Raw genomic sequence first — 12,539 nt, 5'->3', positions numbered from 1 at the left:
CCTATCGACAAGAGCTTAGCCCATCTAGGGTTTATCTAAGCTGCTTGCTTTGCTTTATTCCCGGCTGCCTTTGTAGCGTTTCAGAAGCACTGAGCTTTTAACTCGGGGGGTGAAGGGGGCGGAGGGGCTGGGAGCAGAGCGAGACATAAACACTTACTCCTCTCCTGTTTTATTTGCTGAGTAAAACTATAAATCGAAACACACAGCTCCATTTTCTGCTTAACAAATGGAAGCCCTTTTACTTCAAAGACACATTCATATTCCCCAGCAGCTTTCAAGTGCGCTTTCAATCACGGCTTTGGGTTTTTTCTTTGGGGTAGGGCTTTGCTTTCTTGTGCGCGCGAGCTGAATTCCTGCCGTGGCTCTCCGCACCGTGAGCCGACACCAAGCATTGCCCGTGCCCGCGGGCTCAGCCTGCCCCGGTGCTCCACTGCCCTACGGGGGTGTCACGAGTTTGCAGGAGCTCAGAGGCACCCAGAGACCGCCAGACCTGCAACTGGGGGTCACTCTCCTCTCCTCGCTGGCGGGGTTCAGCTCCTGCACACCCTGGGGTGCCTCCTTGCTGCACCCACGTGGAAATGCCCTGCTGAATTTTACCCGGCTGCCCCGTCCTGTCTGTCCCCGGGGCAGGCACAGCGACGCTGAACGCCAGGCAAGTCATTAGGCAGGGAAGGCGCAGCTCACGGCTCCTTAATTTAATCCTCCTCTCTGACCTTCAGCAGCGCTGGCCGGTGCGGGCAGCCCTCGCCGTGGTGTCCCTGCCCCAGGTCCAGGCTGGATCCGGGCATCGGGGCGCCCCACAAAGCAGGCGTGGGGCACCAGGGCCGAAACTCGCAGCAGCCCAGCTCCCGCTCCCCAGCAAGCGCCAGACGCCGCAGGGGCAGCGGGGGGCCCATGGCAGCTCGGTGCCCCGGCTGCGGGGTTTGGCACCAAGGGCCGCTGGCTGCAAGCCTGGCCCACGGCCGCGCGGTTCCGCGGTGCGGAGAACTCGTGGCAGTCCTGCGGCAACCGCGCTGCGGCTTTCGGGATGCCCAAGGAGCGAGGCACACACGTGCTGCTGGGGCGTGGGAACGTCCAGGAGCAGGATCTGTGCCTGTGCACAGGGTGTGCCACCTCTGCACGTGCGTGCGCGGGGGTGTGCGCACGTTTTCCCACCACGGCGTGCCAGGAGCTTGACCTGCAACGCCAGGGCTTCGCCCACATCAGGCTGGAGACTCGTGGGATTACCGCAGCCCCCAGCTGGGGCCGTAGCACAACCAGACGCTGGCTCCGGGGCCAAACACCTCACGCACGAAACCAGTAAATGAGCCATGGACCCTACCGGGGGTCCGGCTGGGCTAGATGCAGCTGATGCAACGCTGCAGCGAGGACCCACGGCAAAACGGGCTGGTCCACAGGCACCGGCGTTGCCCACGCACGCAGGGGCTGCACCAGAGAGCCGGGTGCAGGGCTGTGCTGCCGGCACAGCGGGACTGAGACCTGGCGTATTCAGTGCACACACCCCCCACTGAGCCCAGCACCCGGTGTCTGGGAAGCGTTTGGGAGGCGTTTGGAGGCTGGGTGCTCCTGGCACACCTTGCCCTGGGCCCACACGCTGTTTGCATACATCCTAATTTGATTTTAAGCAGCTAAGGCTCATCTCGCTTTGAAGCGCCCGAGCCATCTGTTCTGCATTAAGGGGTGAAAAATGGCACAGAGGAGGAGAGGCAGCTCCTAATTCCACTATTGATCGTGCGATCGTTATCCGCCCGCGAAGGTCACGGCAACCGCCTTGGACAGAGCAGCTCCCCTGTCCCCCCCCCGACCGGCTCCGCTGCTCCCCTGGGAAAGCCAAACCCACCCCAGCCGCGGGCAGGGGACAGCTGGGGGTCCTGGGTGCACCGGGCGTCCCTTGCAGGGGGTGAAGGAGGCACCGAGATCTGGCTGCGCTCCCCTGGGGTGGTTGTGCCGGAGCAGCTCCGGCTGCGCCAAGGGGCGCCCATCCAGGACCCCCACACCCCACCGGGGACCCCAGCCCAGCGCCGGGGCCAGCGGCAGCAGCAGGAGCGGAGGAACTCGGGGAGAGGAACACGGCTGGTCTGGTGCCGACATCTCCGGAGGCCTCCAGGAACGGGACAGGCTGTTCCCGTGTTCACCTGCCCACCAGCTTCCCGGCAGCCGCCCGCGCCGGCTCCAACTCCAGCACAACGTGCCGCAGCTCAGAGGGGAGAAGGGTGGGGGGTCCTGGTGCTGAGCGGCCCTGCAGCCCCTCGCACCCCAGCCCCTCCTGCAGCCCTCCCTGCCTCAGTTTCCCTCTGCTCCCCGGCATGCCGGCAGCACGTGGCATCTCAGCTCCGCTCCCAGCAGGCTGGGGGGGCCGGCAGCAGCACAGGCCATGGCACCACCAAATCCAGGGTGCAGAGGGGTGCCCACCACCTCACCGCCCCGCTACAGAGCCAGCACGGATGGGGGCTGCGATTCCCGCAGTCCCGGACCCGGCGGGATGTTTCCCGGTGCATGAGAACCACGTCCCCCCCAAACGAAGGGTCGTTACTGCTAATTCTGCCTCTCCCCCATCTGTTGTGACTGTTTACACTCCACTTGCTAATTAGAGACTAATTAGTTGGTGCAGAAATTCATCACTTTCCAAACCCAGGCAGCAGCGAGAGGCGTCCCCAAGAACATCTGCACATCTGCCGGCAGCACGGGCCGGTGCTGAGCTCCCCGGGGCCACCGGCCGGGTGCCGTGCCATGCCGTACCATGCCATGCCAGCTAGGACAGCCCAGCATGGTCCCCTCTGCACTGAGAGGTGCCACCAAACCGTGCCTCCCCATCCTGCCCGCGCGGCCCCCACAGCACCGGTGACCCCGGGGCTGAGCCCTGCCGAGGACGCTGCCTCCGGGCTGAGCCGCTCCAGCCGAGCTGCCGGGGGTGATGGGTGGGATCAATGGGATGCCAAGCGCTGGGAACAGGGAAGGGGGACAGGAGTGGGGACGACCGCGGCGCTCTCCCTCCACCGCCGATGACGTTTTAATGCCAGGGCCTCGCAAGGCACTAATCCTGCCTAATGGGATCAACATCTTTGCCCCTGCACTTTATTTACATAAGGGCCGCCGGGAGCTGGGTCTGAGCCCGGTGCATTAGTGTCGGGGAGGGGGTGCGGACATAGGGGCCGGGGGCCCCGGTCTCGCCGAAAGAGCAGTAATGGATCCTAATTCCCGGCATAATGGGCGAGCTGGGAACTAAGCCCCCTCTCCCCAGCTTCAAATCCCTCTTGATGGGAAGGGACAGGGAGTTGTAAGCCCGGAGGAATCCCGGAATGCCTGCCAAGGGCAGGGCTCTGCCGGGCAGCTGCTGGCGGCGGGGAGGAGGGGGAGATCCCCCCCCATGCGGGGTGAACCCCGGCAAGCAGAGACGAGATGGGAATAGGGGCACCGGGTCCCCACGGCTCTGCCCCACTGTCGCCTGTCCCCAGCCACCCGCACAGGACCAGCAGCTCGCGGGACACCCGGGTCCTTCTCCCACCTTTGCTGGGGAAGCCTCGCACGAGCACCGGCACAGGGATGGCAGGGGGGACCACGGCCCCCGCCATGCCTGGGTTCAGCGCCGGCTCAGCACAGGGTCACCAGCCCGCTGCCCCTCGGGGACACCCAGCCTCTCCCCTCCCCAGCTCACCAACCAGACGCCGATCAGCCCAGCACCCGCTGCTGTTAATTGACAGGAATCAGGGTGAGAAACAGCGGGATGCGCCGGGCAGCCGTAACGGGATGGGTGCCTGCCAGTGCCGGTGGGATGCTCTGAATCTGGCCCGGCTGCCCCTGTGGGCTACAAGCACCCAACAGAGCCCAACCAACACCGGGTACCGGTACCCAGCCCCCTGCCCGTCACCTCAGCCACCCCACACCAACACCCAGCTCGGGAGGAAATAACACGAGCACCTCCCTCCTTCACCGGCCCCTCTGCGGTGCAGCCAGGATGCGGCCAGTGCAAAGGGGCAGCCCTGGGCAGGGACCGCTCCGCTGTCTGCACCCCACCGCGACCACGGGAGGGGGGACAGACCTGCATCCCCGGTCCCCCAGGCTTTGCAGGGCTTCTCCATCCCTCCCAGGACATCGCTGCCCCGAAAAGCAGGATGGCATCCTGCCGGGAGCGCTGGCACTGCCGCCGAGCAGCCCCGTGCTCCCACTCCGGCCCTCGGTGCCCCCCCCAGCACGAGGAGATGGAGTTAAATCTCTTCTGCATCAGACTATCGCTGGCGCTCCGCAGCACCAAGAGATTAAAAAACAATAAAGAGAAAGCGAAACCCTCTGCTATAATTACCAGCCTTTAGCCGCTAGCGGAGGCAGGGAGGGAGGGAGGGAAGGAAAATGGGGGAAAGAGAAACAGAGAAGAAGAAATCCACTAAAATTTTAATAGGAACCACTGCATTTAATTTAACGACACATTTTTTCAATTACCAGAATAATTGTTTTATTCATAAAACGAGTTTCAATAAAGAGGGTAATTTTCCTTTGTTTTTATTATTCATTTGTGTAACATATTCGCGGCGCAGTTCCCCGGCGCCGCAGCAGCCGCTCCGCATCTGGGGGTGGGGGGAGGCGGGGGGGGGCTGCACCGGCATGGCAGGGAAGGGGTTAACATCACCAGGGCACCCCATGGCCCCCCAGACACAGCACCCCGGTGGGGTGACAGCCCTGGCCGGGTGCAATGAGAGATTGCCCAGGGACCCATCCTGGCCAGGGCACGCTGTCCCCGGGGACAGACCATGTCCCCTCTGCGGCCACCCTGGCTGGGTGGCCCTTTGCCCAGAGACCTGGCCGGGGACGGGCGAAGCCCCGTGGCCGTGCCGCTGCCCGCAGAGCTGTCCCTTGGCTAAGTCACATTTTCTGCTTGTCGGACGCCAGCGTGCGGTTGGGAGGCATCAATTTTTCAGTGGCTGTTGGTAAAGTCATCGGGCTGATTAAATGGCACACATCCCTGCGGGCACCGAGGGCACGGCCCCGCTGCGGGGACGGGAGCCACCGCAATGCCCCAGCATGGCACCCGGTGTCCCCAACACAGTCCCCTCCCGGGGCGGTGACAGTGGCCAGGCAGGGCGGGTGGCCGGCAGGTGCAGGGGGATTAGCAGCTCTCTCCTCCGCTGCCGGAGCCATTAGTATTCCCGAGATGAGCCCTCATCCCCTTAATAAAAAGCAAACACAGAATTGAAATGCTGAACGCTCCCGGCACCTGGAGAGCCACGACGCACGACACGCTGCCGAGCAGGGACCCAGGCGTGCGGGGGGTGCCAAGGACGAAGCCAAGCACAGGGTCAGGATGGTGCGGGCATCCTCACTGAGCCCCACTCATCCCCCTCCCAGCACCTGAGCGGGCACAAAGTAACCTGAGTCACTACCCCCCAAAATTCACCGCACGCACGGTCCCCGCTTGCCAGCACCCATCCGCTCCACAGGCAGACGGCAGCCCCCGGCAGCGCGGGGCAGGGCCAGCACGGAGCCATGCCGCGGCGCCCGCGCCGTTCTCCGGCAGAGCACAGCCCCTTCGGTTCACCCTCCCTCCCGCAGTGACTTGATGCCGGCTTCCTATTTGGAGAGGGGGTAGCAGGGAAAGTGCCAAACCCAGCCGAACGGCAATGGAGAAGCACCGGTGGGAGCGGGGATCGCAGCTCACATCCTGCACCCGTGCAGCACCGCTCACCCGCGGGGACATCGGAGCCCTGAGCGTGGCCGTGCCATGACATCCCACCGCCACGGGGCTCTCGACAGAGCCCAGCTTTCATCTCACCGCCCAGCAAACGCAGGTTTGTCAGCAAAACCCACCAGCAAAGGGTTTCGGTGCCCGGCGGCAGCGTGCCGAGGCGCTGTGCCAAAGCACCTTCGCTCCTCTCTAATCCACCCGGCTCACGCAAATGCCCCCGGCGAAGCGTGGCGGTGGCGTGGCCCCGTGGGAAGAGCCGCGCGTGACCGAAGGGAGGCACGGCGTGGCACGGTGTTCGGCTCGGCTCGCTCAAATCACGGATGAAAGGCAGCGCTGCCGCACCAGACGCCATGGGGGAAGACGCCCTTCATGCAACGCCAGCCCCGCTCCGCCGGGACCCCCAGCCCCGCACCCGGGGAGGGGTCCCTCCGCACCCCCGAAGCAGCACGGCTATGAGCCGCAGCGCAGGGACACGGCCAGGGGCTGAGGGACTCCTCTTCCCGCTTGCACCAGGACCGGGTGGCACAGGGGCACGAGTGTCCCCACCTCCCCCGGTGCCGTGGGGAAGGTGGCAGCCGGGGGGGCTCCAGTCCCGGCCACACGCTGCAGCCTCCCTGGAGCTCGCACAGGGCCGGCAGCGGGGCAGGACGGCTCCATCCTCCTCAGCCCATCACCCACGGAAGCCAATATCCATCCCAGCATCCACCCTCGGTCCTGAGCCCGGCGGAAGGGGCTGTCCGGGAGCAGAGGGTCAGCCACGGGGGACCCCCCAGGCTGGGCTGGTGGCCACGGGGCAGCCCTGGTCCCCACTGGCACACGGAACGCTGCCAAAGGCCCCCGGCACAATCCTGCCCATCTCAGCCCTACGGTTCAGCCAGGCCACCCCACAGACCCCCACCCATGCTGTGTCTTTTAATGTGGGGTTTTTTTTCCTTCTTCCTAAGAAAAAGACTCCTAATTGCAGATGTGTCCATTAAACCTCGCAACTTACTTTGCTCCCTTCCTTCCCTGCTTTTCCCCTCCCGCCCCTTCTCCCCCCACTGAGACCAAGAGCTTTAAAACTCTCCTTCTGGCTATTAATTAAAGCAACCTCTCCACTATCATGAGTGTACTTGCCATAAATTAATAGCGGCCTTCTTAATCAAATCTTATCTCCTCTCTGAGCACCCAGCGCGTGGTGCTGGGGTTGGTATCCCAATCCGCCCGGCCGTGAAATGCAATTTCCAATGCTCCGGTGGACTCGGCAGCTTTGCTCCGTTCTCCTCCTCCCCGCCGGTGCCCGTACCTGTGCCAGCCCGGCAGCACCGCCTCGGCCGAGAGGGAGGGAGAGGGGCCCGGCACGCTAACCACGGAGGTGGCTCCCAAAAGCCACCGCTCCATTTCTCAGCCGTTATCCACAGCCCCCCCCGGACGGCACTCGCCTTCTTGCATTATTATCTAGAGGGCCCAGCCCGGGCCAGGGGGCTCGGTGCTCTCTGGAGGCACGAGGCTGCGAGAGCAACGGTGGGAAATCCTCCTGCCAGAGCTGGGGGCGCGGGACGGCGGCACGGCCACGGCACAGCTTCTCCGGTGGGTCAGCCAAGAGCGATGCTCTTGGACCTGCAAGCTCAAGGTGCTTCACTCACCGCGGCACACTGGAGAGCATCATCCCCCCCGGTCCCCCCAGCCCTGTCCTACCAAGGTTCCCTTCTCCCCACCCACACGGTGCATTCCCAGCGCACCCAGAGCACTGCCCTTTCTTTCCCAAGGGCAGGCGCACCGCCCGGACGATGATGATGATGACGACCCACACGTGTGTCCTGGGCGATGCCAGCCCAGGGCAGCCCCTGCCCCAGGCACCTCACCATCCATCCCACAGCTCCGATCCATCCCTGGGAGACCCGCTGGGCTGCAGCAGACGACCCCAGCCCCAGCCCTCCCCTCCAGCCCCGTCCGAGCTGCAGCAGTTCCCCAGTCCCGTGGGGTTCCCAGGCAGCAAACGTGAGCTGGGACATGGGGGGGGGGACACCCAAAAACGGAGCCCTACGGCTGCTGCTTCTCCACGCTGGGGCTGCTAACTACAGCCCTCTCCTTTGCCGCTCAGCAAACCCGGCGCTGGCTGCGGTTTTCCTGCCTGGCAGAGGCAGCCCTGCCTCCCCAGTGGTCTGAGACAGGCGTGGGGGGCTTCGGCTCAGCGCCCGCAGAGCGGCACAGTCCCAGCCAAGCCCTGAGCAGCAGCGAGACGACGGAAGCTGCAGCCGGGAGCCACACCGAAAAGGAGCTGCATCTTGTAAAGTGATTGCGGAACAGAGCTAAGAGGGGTTTTAACCAAGGCAGAACTGCCTGGAGAGCCTCCCTCGCTTGGCCCCAATCACAGAGAGATCGCAGGAATAAAACCATCTTTGTTGCACGTAAGAGGGGCCGTGGCCTCGAGCCGTCGGCAGGTCGTGCAGAGCTGCACCACCTGCGTTCAGAGCACCCAGGAGCATCTCCCCGTGGCTGCATCCCCCCAGCAGCAAACCCCAGAGCTGTGCCCAGCACCGTGCCCATCCTGCCCACAACCGGGCACCGGTGCAGCCCTCGGGGGAAGAGCCAGAGCAGGATGATGCAGCCGAGAGGCACCGGCACCCAGCACCCTCCAGCCACCAGCACGCACCCTGCAACGACCTCGCTGCTGAAACCCATCCGTCTCTGCTCCGATGCCTCACGCTGAGCCCGTCAGACTGCCCTCAGCGCAGGGACCTGCCGCCCTGCCACGGCGAGGGGGCACGGGCAGCAGGAGGGCTACTAGCCAAGGGCACGCTGCCCCGTGGGCTCAGGCACGGGTGGAGCCGGGCACCTCCTCACCTCCATCCAACCCTCAACTGTGCAACTGCTGTGGCGATTTCCTCGCAGAGGAAAAGGTCTTATCAGTGGTGAGGGAGCCCTGGGGACGCGGGGCCAACTCTGGCAAGCGTGCAAGCGTGCGTGCACGTCACCCGCGTGGCAAGAGGGGTCTGGTGAAGGAGGGGAGCCAGACCTGGCGCTGCCACCCCAGCAAGGAGCCAGGCTGGACCCGCAGAGCGCACGGCTCCGGCACCGCTGCCCCGTTCCCTCGTACTTCCCTCGGAGGAGATTTGAGGGTTCTTACACGCCGTAAGCCGATTGCAGAGGTGTGTTAACGGGATTAGGTGGGAGGCTGAGAGAGACGCAGACCTGGAGGAGCTGCTCAGCTGAGCACGGCTCCTGCCCGTGTGACGCTGGCAGGATTTGCAGAGCCAGATTTTAAACTGCTTTTCTTCCCTGAAGCCTTTGGAAAGGTGAAGCTGCGGGAGGGACGGGGCTCTTCCCCCTCCTCACCCTGTGCAAAAATCCCGCAGGGCCCCGGCATGGGCTGGCAGCAGGGTCACGTCCCCTCATCGGTCCCCACAGCCACCCCTGCCCTCGGCACCGGCACAGGCAGGGTGACACCGCAGCGCCTCGGGCAGCACCAGCCCGGCCGGGCACCCACAGCACCTCGGGGTACGGCACGGTGACCCCGAGCACCCACACGGCCCCGTCAGCGATAATCCCCGCTGGCAGCGGGCACCAGCTCGGGGCTCCCAGTGACAGCCCTGCGTTAACGCAAGCTGGCCGGGGCAGGGCACGGCCCGGGGGGGGCCATGGCCTCAGCACCCCGCTCCCTGGCTCCCAGGGGAGCTGCCCAGCTCCCCCTGCACAGACCCAGCCCGGGGCAGAGGAGACGCTGAAGGGACCGCAGCCATCCCTCCCTCCAAGGATGCACGGAGCCGCCCAGCGAGCAACATCCCCTGCCTCCTCACGCAGTCCCCGGCACCGCACCGGTGTCACCTGCGAGATGCACAGCAGTTTTGCCGGCGTCACGCTTCATCCATCTCCGCCGGAGCTCTGCCGTGGCGCTTCCCGGCCTCAGGGCAGGGAAGGAGGCAGCGGGTGCGATTTCCAGGGCCAGCAGCGCTCAGCAAAGCCCAGGCAGAGACCGGGACCCCCAAACCCAGCCAAGGTGGCCCCAGCACGGCATGGGCTCAGATCTGCCATGGCACAGCCCGCTCAAGGCAGGATCCAGCCCCTCACACCCAACGGCTCCGAGCGGGGTTGGCGCTGCTGGTTGGGGCCACGGCACCCCCCAGGACAGACAGATGGACGGACGGACGCCCTCCTCCCCTGCTGCCTCCCGCCAGGCCGGTGGGACGCCCCTACGCACTGCCATCTCCCCTTCCTCCTCCAGCATCTGCCTCCAGGCCCATCCTTATTTATTTATTTGTTAATTAACTGCTGTTTCCATAACAAACGCTCCAGCTTCTCCCAGCCTCCAACAGCCCTGGGGCTGGATTGTTAACTAGGATTTTAATTTGTTAATTAAAAGCAGGATGGCTCCATAACAAGCTCCTCTTCCGCAGCCGGGCTCTCGGAGGGCTCAGCGGGCCATCGGCCGAGCCAGCAGCCCTGCCGTGCCTGGCCGAACCCCCCCAGGGCCGGGGCACACGGGGAGGGCTGAGCACAGCTGCCCCCGGGACAAGGGGTGTTTGCACAAGGGACACGGAGCTCAACAGCACCGCGGTGCCTGCTCAGGACCTCCCTTCTCCCAGCAGCGATGCTGGAGATGAAGCCACCTCCCTTTGCGGTCTCATCCTGGCAACCCCTTCCCCAAACACCGTGCAACCCCCCTGCACGTGTCCCCGGCCATCGGAGGGTCCCAGACCTGGACTCTGACCCCACTGTGGCAGAGCCGGGGCCGTGCCAGCTTCGTCCCTTTTCAGGTCCCATGCTTCTGCCCAAGGACCACAGCCCGGAGCAGCCCTCAGCACCCAGCCCCTGCGGCACTGGGTACCCAGCCCGGGTGCACCCCGGTGCCGACGTGGGCCAGGTAAGACTGGGGATGCTCCCAGAGCCAAGGGAGAGACGTCAGCCCTGGCCGGGGAACAGCGTCTCATTCAGCCCGGCGGCGCGGCCACGGCTGGGAACAGAGCGGGGCTGTGTGCCTGCCCGTCCCTGCCTGCCCTCGCACACCCAGCCCCTCTGCCTGCCCGGCCCAGCAGCGCCGGCTGGAAAAAATAACATTTCCCCTCACGGGAAACCCCAAACAGACGTGCACACACGGCACCGTTGTGTGCTCCCAGCCCGTGTGCGCGGGGGGGGGCGACAAGCCGAGCTTTGTGCTCGGAAGCGCCGTGCAGCTCCTACGGACCCCCACACCTGGTCCTGAGCGCACGGACCCCGGGGTCCTGGTCCCAAAGGCACAGACCCCAGCGCGGGGCTCCAAACCCAAACACGTGGAGCTGCGGGGAGCTGCAAGGGACCCCCAGCAAAGGGGCGACACATGGATGCTCCTGGGGGGACAGGAGCCCCCCCCCCAGCCCAGGGGCACGTCCCCAGGACTGCCCGGCCGCGGGTGGCACAGCCGGACATCACCGGGGGCTGCAGCGAGCCTGTGCCCCCGCCAAGCACGTCCCCCAGCAGCGCACAGCCCCATCCCCAGCCGGGGATGTTTAACGAGCTCCAGGCTCCGGCCAAAACTCCTTCCCCAGCAAACTCCTTCAACGCCTCGAATCCTCCCGACCCCGCGCTTACGCAGCTCTGCCGTATCTGGGTCACGGCTGTGAGTCACGGACACCCGGAGAGTGACTCAACGCTATTAGTGCTCTGCCAGAGAGGGGCCGGATCCCGCGGCTGATTTCCCCAGGAGAGACTCTAAAATGGTGAGGAGGGGAAGGACAGACGGACATCGCCTCCAGACCCCGCACAGTCACCAGCCAGACGCTCTCCGGGCAGGAGAAGGGGTGAACGCGCATCCCCCCACCCCGGCCCTTCCCAGCCCCATCGCAGCCGGGACCGGACCTTCCCCCCCGAGGGTTTGGCAGGAACCGGCTCCGCACCCGGCTGCCAGGCAAGGCAGGGGTCCCATCAGCCTCGGACCCCAACCCCAGGGTGGTCCCAGCACTGGGTGGGATGGATGGCACACAAACCCGGAGCAGCCCAGCACAGTTCCGGGCTGGATTTGGCCCAGTGGGACATGTCAAGTGTATCCTCCAGGTATTCCTGGAGGGTGACCACGGCCCCGGGCTGCGGTGGCTCCCAGGGCCACCACGGCTGAGGAGGGCTGGGAAAGCAAAGCCACCACCGGACATGCCCTGTGGGAGACCCAACAGCGCCTGGGACATCACTTCTGCAAGGGGTGTGTCCCCCCCCGTCACTGTCCCCAAGCTCCATCCGCCCCCCACATCCCCCAGCCACGCAGGATGCTCAGCGCAGCCCTCGCCCTGCAACCGCCCTCGCAGACAGACGGACAGCCGCTTTCCAGGCTCGCCGCGAGAATCTCGACAAGGCAGCATTTCCCAACTGAAAAAAATACAGCGGGGAAAGAAAAACAGAAGACAGAAACCACAAGAAAAACCCCACTCAGCCTTTCCCATGGCGCTGACGTAATTAAGTCGCCAGCCCCGCGGGATGGAAAACACTTCGCCAGCTCCCCACCCCTCCGTGCCAAGCAGGACGAAGGCGCTGGCAGCCGCGGTCCCCATCCCCACGGCACGGCCCCGAGCCAGCGGGCACCGGGCACTCGCCGATTTACTGGGGTGTTGTCCAGACATCCTTTTTCCTAATATTAATTAGTCATTGCATTGCTCACTTGTAACATAAATAGCTGTAGCATGACAGCAAACATGAGTTTTCCTTGGAAAAAACCTTTTCCAAAGCTTTTCCTTTCCAGCCACCCCTGTTTGCAGATGGGGGATGGGAATAACTCGCAGCCTGGCAACCCCCCCCCCCCAGCCATCCACGACAAGCCCTGAATTTCCAGAGCAGAGAAGCAAACTCTGGTCATTGCATTTATTTACACACTTGTGGCTCTCCCAGCCGGAGGTGCTTTTCCAGCCAACGCCGCGAT

The 12,539-nt window shown here is 64.7% G+C and overlaps 2 protein-coding genes across 2 annotated transcripts in view; one reads left to right on the top strand and one right to left on the bottom strand.

Moving 5' to 3' along the window:
- RPL38 (ribosomal protein L38) overlaps positions 1–12,539 on the top strand; it is a 153,808-nt gene that overhangs the window by 72,890 nt on the left and 68,379 nt on the right. The window lies entirely within an intron of this gene.
- SDK2 (sidekick cell adhesion molecule 2) overlaps positions 1–12,539 on the bottom strand; it is a 50,195-nt gene that overhangs the window by 29,660 nt on the left and 7,996 nt on the right. The gene's annotated exons all lie outside the window — the stretch shown is intronic.

The sequence above is a fragment of the Balearica regulorum genome, chromosome 18 (assembly GCF_011004875.1).
Source record: "Balearica regulorum gibbericeps isolate bBalReg1 chromosome 18, bBalReg1.pri, whole genome shotgun sequence".
In the NCBI taxonomy this organism is placed as follows: domain Eukaryota; kingdom Metazoa; phylum Chordata; class Aves; order Gruiformes; family Gruidae; genus Balearica; species Balearica regulorum.
The sequence above is the reverse complement of the archived record's forward strand: the minus strand, read 5'-3'. Positions and strand labels throughout refer to the sequence as shown.